This window comes from Peromyscus californicus, unplaced genomic scaffold (genome assembly GCF_007827085.1).
Source record: "Peromyscus californicus insignis strain IS unplaced genomic scaffold, ASM782708v3 Scaffold_10__1_contigs__length_136768540, whole genome shotgun sequence".
Taxonomy (NCBI): Eukaryota; Metazoa; Chordata; class Mammalia; order Rodentia; family Cricetidae; genus Peromyscus; species Peromyscus californicus.
Window position 1 is genome coordinate 106,540,084 of NW_026294391.1, and position 11,907 is coordinate 106,551,990.

Genomic DNA, 11,907 nt, shown 5'->3' on the forward strand with positions numbered 1-11,907 from the left:
TTACTTAATTGTTTTTACTACATGACATGAAGAAATACAGTGAGTAATAACTTCTATTTTACATGAAGCAAATTGCTAGTGCTTTCCCCAGCAATATGAAGAAGTCTTAACTTGCCTAATCTCCCATTAACATCCTGTTCAAATACAGACATGGTAAACCCAGGCCTCCCTGGTTCTCTAATGAATGAAGACTAAATTGCATTAGTGACTTTCAATAATTCCACTTGCCTGTGGACCTCAAAACAGGCAGAGAACAGTTCTATCTCATTTATTTACCTCCCTCTACCTCTACCTCTCAAGGATGTTTTATTCTAATCTGTTATCTAAACCTTACTACAATGTATCAATGATTATTTTATATAGCGCTCTATTTCCTCTTAATTTTGTGCATATACTCTGATAATGAAAGTTATATTATCTATTAGAGAACATCTAAAAGCACAGAAAAGAAAAAGGAAAAAAATGCCACCCCTATCCACCTCTTCAACACATAGGTCTTTTCTCTTCTAGTAATTTTGCACATCCATTTCCAATGTTGTTTCTCGCATGTATGTTGGGTACATACAGTTTCTTATCTAACTTAGTTACTTGCCAGTATAATATACATGTTTTCTTTTCACATAAACTATTTGTAAACATCATATTTAGTAATCATATGATATTTCATTTACTCAACATATCACAAATCATTTAGCAATTCCCTTGTTGAACATATGTTCTACCATTAAAAAAATTGGTGAAAAAACTTAGCAAATGAATTTTCTTTTACATTTCATGTGATTTCCTTAGAACAAATTCTTGAAAGCAGAGGTACTTGGACAAATGATATAAATGAGACTTTGTAGTACTAGGGGTAAAACACAGGGTCTTACACATGCTAGACAAATGCTCCACCACCAATCTACAACCATAGCCACTGGGTACAGAATTCTTAATGATTTTGGTGAAAAATGCCAAATCTCTACCAATTAACAGTCTATAATGCAGGTCTTTATTATCTCTTTGTTTATTAAACTGGTATGTATTAAGCACTTACTACATGTTGGTCACTTTTCTAAATTATATGGATATAGTGTTGAACAAAAAGACAAGTAGCTAATGGCCTCATGGAGCTCATACGCTAGAGGAGTTGATAAAGTCTAAACAAAAACACAGTATGATACCGAGTAATTCTAACTAAAATGAAAGAAAATAGAAGCAGAAAAGAGGAGAGGAGAATGAAGGAGTATAAATGAAATCAATGCAAAGATAGAGTCGGTAGCTTTGGTGAAAGAATAATTATTTAAACATATGAATAAAATGAGGAAAATCGACCAATAGGAATCTGAAAAACTTATCTCAAACAAATAGAGGAAAATATATTCACAAAGGTCCTGAGGGACAAAACATCACATTATGTTTAAGCAACAAAGCAGAAGTCAAAGTGTACACAAAGTTTTGAGCAAGGTTGGATAGGAAATAGAGTGCATAGTTTGATATTCAAATCATGCAGGGTCGTGTAGGCCTTGATATTTTTTTCCTTCCATCTTTAAATTATATTTATATGTGATATATTTGGTTGCTCTTTGACTAACAGGCAAGGATGAGACAAAGCACAGATCTTACCGAAATTTAGAAATCATGCTGGTTTCTGTGTAGAAAACCATGAAGGGGGCAACAATGAATATAACAATCTTTGTGAATACTATTACCAAGTGCCAATAAAAAGAACAATAATAGCTTGGTCTAGAGTGTTAATGATCAGTGGGGAGAAATGACTTAGATGAAGAATAGAATTTGCATGTGGAATCAACTGAGTTAACCATTTGTTAATTGGTTTGATTGTAGGTTTACCTGCCAGGTATAACTTTAAGAATTGGGACTTTCACAGTTAAACTATCTTATCAAAAATTCCCCATATCTTTTCTGTATTGTTTCTATCGTCAATGGGCATGATATATAGAAAATCGTTAGAAATTCTTCACTTTGCACAACTGAAAATTTCATACCTATTTAATAGAATTTCTTTTGATTGTTGAAATTTGAGTTTTTTTCAAAAAACACTTATTTGCATTCATGCTTTCTCTTGTGAATTGTATTTTTGATGCCTTTTCCCTAAGTGGTGTTACAAGATCTTTTGTCCTTAGCTTTTATTACATTATTGTTTTTTTCTCCTAACTCAACTCTTGTCATAACTTCCTATGGAACAGTTCCTCTTACATCTCTAACCTCCGAAGTGCAGTGTTTTGGTAAATGTCACACTTCTCTTCGCATTTTCTCTATAGTCAGTAGGAGATCCTAACTACCCATTCTTGTAAGTTTAATGACTACATTGATTGACTGATGGCTCCCCAATATATACCTTCAGAATGGATATTCAAGTCTGCAATTTGAATCACTTAAAAATCGAACTCCATCTGTATGTCTTTATGCTACTGCACATTAAATAAGTCCAAACCTGATCTCATTATCTACTCAAACTTTTTTTTCTTTTGTGGTCCTCATAATGCATAATGAGCCTTAGGGTAAGTTTCATATACTTCGCCTCTTTCTACTGTCACTGTGATCATTTGGTTTGTACCCTGATAACCTTTTACACTTGAAATATAGACTCTTCAAGTATCTCACTCTTAACCCAATTCAACCTGTCCTCCATACTGGAATTACCTTTTTTTTAAAAATCACCTGGGAAGAGGCTACTCCAACTGGGAGAATACTTTAATCATTTTAGTTTGTGGCAATGTCTGTGTGGCATTTTCTTGATTTCTAATAGGTATAAGAGGGCCCAGCCCACTATGGCTGGCACGTTTCCTGTGCAGGTAAGCTTGGGTTGTATAAAAGCCTACATAATCATGAGCCAGGGAGCAAGCCAGTAAGAAGCCTTCCTCCCTGGCTTTTGATTCTGTTCCTGTCTTCTTTCCCCTGCCTCCTGGTTCATATCTCTGCACATATGTAAATATAAATAAATGTAAGAAGAAAATCATGAATCCAAAGAATTTATGTGTCATTACAACTCCTCCTAGCCAACTGCATAGCCCTCATTCTTAGAGGTCACTAGATATCATTAGTAAAATTAAAACTATTTTCTCAAAATGAATTATTTTATTTGACTTGCCTAGCAATTCTGCCAATGTTGTCCTATGTTGCTTAAATCTTTACAGATGCAATGAGGCTCAGTCACAGAAGCATATTTATTTAAAGTGTACAGTAAGCAAACAGAGGAGATATGTTTCTGTATACAATGCTTTCGAAGTTGGTGTAAAAATGTACATATGTTTAATAAATATTCTCTACAGAAAACAATCTCATCTTTACACATCAACATACATGCATACATGCACACATGCACACACAATTTTGGGCTACTTAACAGGGCACATCTGACATCAATATCTCTCAAACATTTGCAATTAAGCAAAGCAACTCTAGAAAAGGAAATTATTAGCATTAAAAGTAGGGGACATAATACACAGACTATAAATTGAAGATGTTGATCAGAAACATTTTGTTGTTAGGTACTAAGTTAGCTAGGAATAGAGGCAAAATTTCAGGTTTAGAATGCTTCCAGCCACTGTGTGGTTGTAGTGTATTTAGACACCTCTATATTTAAACACAGGTGGTAATTAGCAAGATTAAGACACCTTTAATAAGGCATCATCATGGGTGCAAAGGATGTGTAGCATAAGATGAGTTCATTATCAATAACTTTCCTGAATTAATCATCTCTTAGGACATTTAATTTTAAATGTACCTGAAAAAAATCTGGATTATTGAGGTGGGCCATCTGTAGTATCTTTTATCTATTTTAGCTGAACAACTGAAGAGTTTTCTTTAAATGTCTACATGCAGCTGGGATTCAGGGATGGTGATATCTAATAAACCAATTGTCCATCTAATCTGGCACTTTCTCTTTGACAGGTGTCTAAAGCAGATAGAGACATTAGATGTAATAGACACACTTAGAATCCACCAATTATGTAAAAGCATGCAACTGGGAATTTTTCTCTTTGACCTTAGTCAGTAATAAGGTTTTCTCTGAAGTATGCAAATGGAGAATCATTTACTTTTCTTTTGGCCAATATACAAATCCTCATTCATACAGGCAGCTAAAAACACTAAACTAATTCCAAAAAATGAAAATGGAATTCCTTTAATATAACCATATTTGAATTCTACTGAGAGTGACTACATCTTCATTAGCACGCTAAATATTTATAATATATTTCATCTAAGTAGGAAAACAATTGAATAGTAAGTAGATTATACTTTGAAAAGAGAAATGAAGGCTATAAGTCCTTCAAACCTGAGCATCTGGCTATACAACCAAATGTGACTTACCGGATATTTTGAGTCAAACAGCTAATATACTTGACTATTTCATTATTCCCTTAAATGTCAAGTATTTACATAAAGTTAGAGGAAATCAACATGATATAAAAGATTCAGGTGTTAGGTACTCTGCATATTCATCAGTAACAAGTGATCTAATTTTTGTTATTGTAATTATATAGCTATAGCTCAAACAAGCAAACACTACCAAAACAGGTAACAAAATACATACAATTCAAAAATTCAGGACAAGACACTAACATCCCCAATATTCTCTATAATATAGAGATGTAAGTAATTCTTTTTCTAAAATTTTAAATAGATGCCCCATTCTATCATTCATAATTTTGTCTAGGATATTTATATTTTTAAATAGCTTCATTTAAAACATAAAAGACCTTCTGACAAACAAACATTCCCTTTTCATTACAAAAATCCTCACCAAAAAATTGCTTTCTCTTAGTCATAATATAAAAAAATTGTTTGAAACAATAATTCACAAGAAAATCTGTTAGATTCTCACACACTATAGCTGGCATTGCAAAAGACAGCATGGTTTCAGTTCAGCTCATATTAGAGACTGTGATTCCAAATTCTATAAGTCGTAATCAGCCACAAAAATGTTACAACAAAATATGAGAAACATTAAAAAGCAATTTCCTCATTGTTGACTACTTATCAAGTGACAACTTAGTTGATGAAAATTAAAACAATCAGTACGCTTTATAGTGATGGCTAAAATGACTCCTTTACAAATCTCAAATAAATGCATTGAAATACATTTGGTCTCTAATAAAAAGAAAAGTGGGGCATAGATATTCTAACAGAATTGTGTTTCTATTTAAAAAGGAAAAATAACCAACTGTACTGGAAAATTCAAACACCACTTGTATTTAGTTTTACCGTGATCACTAAGTAGGGTTCTTCAAAGTCTACAGAATCATAATTTGAAAGAACATTTTTTTCAGTATAATAGCTAATACAAAACTGTTTTACAGCTGTGAATGTTCTATTAGAAGAAAAATGCTTTGTAAACTACATAAATACCAAAAAGAATGTACAAATCAAACCTCTATTTCTGTGACTATTTTAAAAGAACTGCTTGAGTAGGGATAGAAGAGGTTTGCAAGTAAAATCTTAAGAAAAATGGCTGATGTTTTGTCCTGCTTAATCATTTATTTCTGACAGATTCAATTCTCCAACATTTACAGTCATTTCAGGGACCAACAGGCTAACATGAAATTAAAAAGGAGGTTCCTGCCCTGAATGAGTGACTCCCAGTTGTCTGTCCCATCTAGTTTCCTGGGCAGCAGAAGGACTGTTGGGAAATGACGTATAGGAAATCATAAGAAACTAACATATCAAACCTGTTAACTTTTAAACTGATAAATCACTGGAGTTGGGGGAAGTAAAGAATTGCAGACTGAAAAAGTTTTGCATTTTCTGGCTTCTTGTAAAGGTCAGTCGGTGTATTTTTGATTTTGCAATAGTTTGGGAATGCCAGTGGTATCTCATAAAATTCATAGAAGGCTCTAGGATGAAATTTGATTTATTATGTATCTTATAGAAATTCAAAGGTGTTAAAGATATTTTACACATTTTTCTAGTTTTACTTGTTTTCTTTTCCTACAAAGATATTAATGGTCATCATCATGTTAAATGCATCCCAAAACACTCAGACACTGAGTAAAGCATTGTCTCAATCAACCAGAGGTTATTTTGAATTGTCCCAAACAGTTGACTGTTGGGATGTTGCATAGATACAATCACAGAGGCCCAGATAAAAATCCAGAAAACATATTAATTTTGTTATAGACCTCCGAGAAACAAAAGTAAGAAAACTCCAGAAATATAGCTTCACAAAGATGATCCACTAACCTGAAAAAAGATTCTGAACACATACTGATGTGTTGATTTTCTAATTAACTTCACTCTTACAGTTAGATTAGGGTAGGAGAGAAAAACCCAATATTTCAGAATCATTACATCATATTAAAAACATCATCCGGGAGGTAGTGGTTATTTGGCATATATGCACATTTTACCATATGCTATTGTTTACTAAAAGTAGATGCTTGGGCAGGAAGTACAATTCAGAATGATTTTTAAGGTTGTAAATTATCCAAGATTATACTTTCTGGTCTAGAAGTAAGTATTGAAGTTACATAAGAATTTAATAGTATTAATTTTTCTTAAATGTTAGTATTTTTAAAATATCAGTGATCATCATCAACTAAAAATTCATTTGCTTTCACTAAATAAAACTAGTTTGCTTAAATTATATGCAGAAATAGTAGCAGATAAATTAACACGAATGTTTTACAATAATTTTTAGTTTATACCATCATATTCCAATTTATTCAGTTCTATTTTCCATGAGTTTTAAATGTAAGCAATATCTTTGGCTTTGCTTAATCCTACCACATCATGTGTAGCAAACTACAATATTGCTACACACAATATAAGCTGTATAATAGAACACTGGTACTGAAGAGACAGCTGTGGTTGAGCCATCAATGTTGTCCACAATAACCAAAAGCTATGTAAAGCCTTTAATAGCATCCACCTATTCTAACTGTGCATAGTGCAGGCTGTATTTACTTTCTGCAGCTTTAACAGGAATCAACAGAAAAAAAGGAACAAAAGAAATATAAATAACACATTAAGTCAGGTGATTCATGCATTAATTTAATGTTATTAACAATGACTAAGTATTATATTAGGTAAAAAGGATATTTTATTTTTCAAAGGAAGGAAAAATTTCAATCTCCATTAAAAAGAATGGTCTAATCTAGTAGAATTGGCAGGTAATTGAAATCAGTTATTGTTTATGTGAACAATTCTGAAATTTGAATGATTTTAATTTTTATAATAGCATTCACATTTGAAGTTATGGATATATACTGGTAATCAGAATTGTAAAATTCTTCATAATGCATTAGATTTTATCATTTCATCTGCCTGTAGTTGTCCTACTAATCCAATTCAGATTTTCTTCTGGATGGTAAATGATGAGAAGCTTTGTAAAGTAGTCACAAATGATTGCTTGGGTTTAAAATCGACAGAAAACTAAGAATTATATAAATATAAGTTAAATAAAATTAGCCTATATTTTATATCCAGTGAATGATGTTCACACAAGATTCCTTCCAAGGAACTGTGTGTGTGCATACATCTTTTGTAGTGGTGTGTGTGTGTGTGTGTGTGTGTGTGTGTGTGTGTGTGTGTGTGTGTGTAGGGAACAAATATGAGCAGTATGATAAAATATTTTAATAAAAAAGAACTATCTTTGAGGTCAGGTACTCAAAGTACCAGTTTTATCTTGACCTCCAGTCATTCATAAGTAAATATATTAATAACTAGTAGATTATCATGTTTAGAAAACCTTAGGGAATTATCAATCATGATGTATGCTGAGGATGTAATAGCTTTACTTAAATCTGAAACTGACAGACTTTCAGCAAAGTGAGCTTCAGGAAAACATTACATGAATTCTGTAAAGCCTATCTTCAACGTAGAATATAAAAAAATTGTTTTGTTAATTGTCACTAAAATTTATCACATGAAATCTGAAGGCATATCTCCGATGTAGAATGTAAAAAAAAAAATGTTATGTTAATTGTCACTAAAATTTCTCACTTGCAAGTTTTCAAGACTTTCACAGAAAATAAATTTCCATTAGGCTTTTGTTTCCAAAACTAACATCAAATAATAATTTTCGGTTTGATCATTTAAGATAGTATCATACAGAATAAGTGTGATGGCTATATAGTTCTGTTTCAGCAAGAAGCTGTATAAAGGGCAGGAGAAAGACAAAATGAGCCACAAGGGAAGCTGTGATCAGGTCAATGCTATTTACACATATGATAGCTGAACTCAAACAGTGAGACTTTTAGGACATCCAAACTTTGAATTAGGTCCTTGAGGGAGTTGATAATTCCATACACTATGATTTTCCTTTTTAGTACACCTATATGTTTAAATATTTGGACATTCAGTTAACCATCATTATAGCACCATGATTCTACAAAACAATGTTTTCCTTTAAGCCTCTCTCTATAATTATCAAATGATATGCCTATGTATTCTTAATCCATAATTGAGATCTAGATGTAATAACAAACACCATATCATCTAATCCTGTGTTTTTTCTAAATTTATGTCATTGTTCTAAAAAGTGAATTTTGTTATTGTCATTATAAAACTGTTAATTATTCCTTTATATAGTTGTTTTGCAGAAATATCTGGTTTTTAAAATTATGATGGACAACCTGCAAAGTTTTAATTAATATTAAGAGCCATGGGTTCATGCTAGAAATGACCTGAACTCCTTTGCAAATGCATACCTTGACTTTATTTTATTAGCATCAAAAGTTTGTAACCTTATTTTAGCATACATGAAACCATTTAACTACCCTTTAAGAACTTTGCAATAGTAAATTATTCAACATAACATTTTAAAGGTCTTATACTTTGGATAAAAATGTCAAAACTTGGATTTTGGTATTCCAGTACCAACTTTAAGGGTCATAGGAAGCCTTATGCAAACTCATCCCCACCCCTGTACATTTGGAGATGTACAGGGCAGATGTAAGCAAGTAAACAAGTGCAGGATAATTACTGAGCAGAAGTTAATGCTGTGGATAGTCTTTTCATTAAAAAGGAGCTTTCCTCTTTCAGGTTGTGCTGTTGCTCGACAATGTACCAGTACCCTCTGATACAGGTCAGAAGATTTCAGAGGAGGAAGGTAGATAGGATTTTTCTTTCATCCAAAGGTACAATAGAGCAGACATTTGCAATGTCTTCATGGACCAGACTAAAGTAGCAATTGATGCTTTCAGTGCAGAATACCTGTCTTGCTAATTATAATCATAGAACAACAATCTCAAATTCAAGGAAGCTGCCTATAATCCTTACCGCAAATATGATCAATTAAATGCTTATCTAACAATACCTATTAAAGTTCACTGGGCCATTTCGTTTCCTTTTGGTCTCTACACTCAAATGACATCTAATTTCTCTCCTGTGACACAGGGAACTTCTCTTCGTGTTTCTTAGGACCACTATAAATGCACAACTGGATTATTGTGCTCAGAAAAGCCTGTGAAGTTTGAGGCATATTCTGACCAATTGCTTTGTACTGAAGGGGTAGAGTTTTTCTACCCATATTAGCATATTTCCAGTAACAGTGATGCAGATCTGCTAAACCCAAAGCTGCCTATGGCAAGTACTAGCTGCAAGCCAGCTCAGGCCCCCGCCCCTACTCTCCCAGTGGTGAAACAGACGTGGAGAGGACATCCACTAGCTGAGTGAGATCGGCTGTCTCTGCAATTGTAAACAATCAGAGGCACCGGGTTTGCTGAAATGTTTAAATAGGCTACCGACTGCGAGCTCATCCACTCACCAAGTAGCGCTAAGGCTCCCTTCTACACCTCTAGGCAAAGCATCTTAAAACTGAATTGGCAATATGCCTTTTCCCGGAATGGGAGAAGCTGAGGTTACATTTCCCCAGGCATGCCTAGCGGGTGCTTGGCTCTCGGCAGATGTACTGGCCATTGCTGGATTCCAGACACCACGTTTTCAGGATGAAACGCAAAAACACACAATCCCGCACAGATGAGCGCATGGTCAAAGCCAACACCGACGGCTACTGAAGCACGGAGTGCCCAGTAATGATTATTTCCTTTGACACAGATTGGGGTATAAGAGGACACATTGGGTGGGGCCTCAATGAGGGTCCTGGCATTCCCTTAGAACTCGAACTCCCTGAGTGAGGTTGGAATACCAATTCAGAAGCAAACAGGTTCTATAGTACATTCTAGCCCATGGCTCTCTTCTCTTAGAGAGATGGTAGGAGGTGACCCGGAGTGGCAGAACCCTGGTGGATTCTCCAGGTGGAAGGAATGCAGGAGGTAATTGTCTCCTTTATTTTTGGATAGAGCCTCCCCACCTGCCACTCCAAGCATCTTGGTCCACTTGTTAGAGTGCCTTGGTCTGCGCGAAAGCGGAGGAGAACAGCCCTCTTAACAGTACTGAAGGAGTTGGTTGGCAAAAGTGCCACCTAGGAAACCCACCAAACCTTGGAAGGACAGTGTCCCTAGGGCCTGCTGGAAGCCTGAACTGACAACAAGGCCAATCTCCCATCTCTCCTGAGTGGTCCAGATCCCTGGGGCAGAAGGAGATTTAGAGAAAAGGTTGCAAAGGCTCTGTTTCCTCCATCAGGAGTCCCAGAACGGGCGCAACCAGCTTCTCACGACCTGGAGTCACCATCCGCAACCACATCCTAGGGGGGAAGTTCGCCCAGAGTCCTTGGGGCGGAAGGTAGGCAGGATCAAGAGGCAAGGAAGTAAGAGCCAAAAGAAACGGACCTACCTAGTCCAGGCGCAAGTTTCAGTGGTGTCCTCAGGTGCGGTCCCCCGCCTCCTTGCCAGGTGCTCAGCTCCGCCGGGTGCTGCAAGTGCCCTGGACTTCGGGCGTCTTTGCTGGTTCCTGCGGGAAATGACTGTAAATCCACATTACTGTTCGAGCTGCCGCTCGGGGCCCCGCATCGCTCTCCTCCAGCTGGCGGCGGCGGCGCTCTCAGCCCGCGGTCGCTTGGGGGCAGGAACCGAACCTGGCTACTATCGTGCCAGCGGACGATCGCTGCCAGGAGGGTGTTTGCTCCCGAGTCGTTTTGGTTTTCGTTTTTTGTTTTGTTTTTCTGTTATTTTTGTTGTTATTGTTTTCTTCAAGCTAGTGTGTATACATATGTGTACGTGAAATTGTGTGTGTGTGTGTGTGTGTGTGTGTGTGAGAGAGAGAGAGAGAGAGAGAGAGAGAGAGAGAGAGAGAGAGAGAGAGAGAGAGAGAGAGAGAGAGAGAGAGAGAGAGAGAGAGAGAGAGAGAGAGAGAGAGAGAGAGAGAGAGATCAGAAGGGGTAAGCTAAGCCTCCGGGGCACTGGGAGGTGAACTCCAGGCTGAGCCAGAGCTCGCCGCGCTCCCGGGTGCCGGGCGTCTGCACCGCGGATGGCTGTGCTGATGTTGCTGTGGCCGCCGCCGCCGCGCTCTAAGGCTGGTCGCGGTTGTGCAAAAAATGTTTCTCCGCTACTCGAGACCAAAAAACCTGCCCTGTCTACTGAGCATGCCCGGTTTGACAGCTTCACAGCCTAGGCTTTTTTTTTTTTTTTTTCTTTTTCTTTTACCCAAGACTCCAGGTTTTAGCCACAGCTGAGCCCGGGGAGGTGGGGGTTGAGCTGGGAGGAGCTGGAGGAGGAGGAGGGCTAAAGGAGCAGGTAACAAGCTGAGGAAGGGAAGTGGAACTGAGAATGATCAGGAGTGTTTGAGGGTGGAGAGAGGGCAGGAGAAAGCTCGGTACCAGAGGAAAAGGCAATATGGACAAACAAAATTTTGATTTCATACCACACTAGGACGGTTTCTCATCTCACATGACCAGCATTTATCATTATTTTCTCTCGAGGATGAGGTGGAATGGAGACTTCGAAGGAGTATTTGTTAATGTCAGAATCAACCCGGGACAGTGTTTCCCATTCATGATATGCATAAGCAGACAAGAGCGCGCGGGCGCACGCGCACACACACACACACACACACACACACACA

At 36.7% G+C, this 11,907-nt stretch overlaps 1 protein-coding gene across 4 annotated transcripts in view; it reads right to left on the minus strand.

The window, feature by feature from the left end:
• Positions 1-11,406, minus strand: part of Tenm1 (teneurin transmembrane protein 1) — an 820,708-nt gene extending 809,302 nt beyond the window's left edge. For all 4 annotated transcript variants that reach the window (XM_052738708.1, XM_052738728.1, XM_052738717.1 and 1 more), the window contains exon 1: positions 10,681-11,406. The gene's annotated coding sequence lies outside the window, so the exon portion shown is untranslated. The remainder of the gene's footprint in view (positions 1-10,680) is intronic.
• Between the last annotated feature and the right edge of the window lie 501 nt (positions 11,407-11,907).